Source organism: Papilio polytes, unplaced genomic scaffold (assembly GCF_000836215.1).
Source record: "Papilio polytes unplaced genomic scaffold, Ppol_1.0 DF824080.1, whole genome shotgun sequence".
NCBI classification, from domain to species: Eukaryota; Metazoa; Arthropoda; class Insecta; order Lepidoptera; family Papilionidae; genus Papilio; species Papilio polytes.
Window position 1 is genome coordinate 6,622 of NW_013525124.1, and position 255 is coordinate 6,876.

The following is a 255-nucleotide window of genomic DNA, read 5'->3' on the forward strand; positions in this document are numbered from 1 at the left end:
CAGCGGCCGTGCTGGCTGCAGTTGTCGGCGCTCAGCGCTAAGCATCACGGCTGCGCCTCTGCGGCAACACTGTCTGAAGTTTTGTCCTGTCCTCTAGGTGACTTTAATTTTAAGCTACAATACAATGCCGTAGTAATATTTCCACCATCATGCAAAGTGTAAAATAATTTATTAGTATTTAACTACACGTCCTAAAAATCACCATTTTATAGTTTGTCTAAATAAGGTTGATTAGATTGTATATCACGCATATAA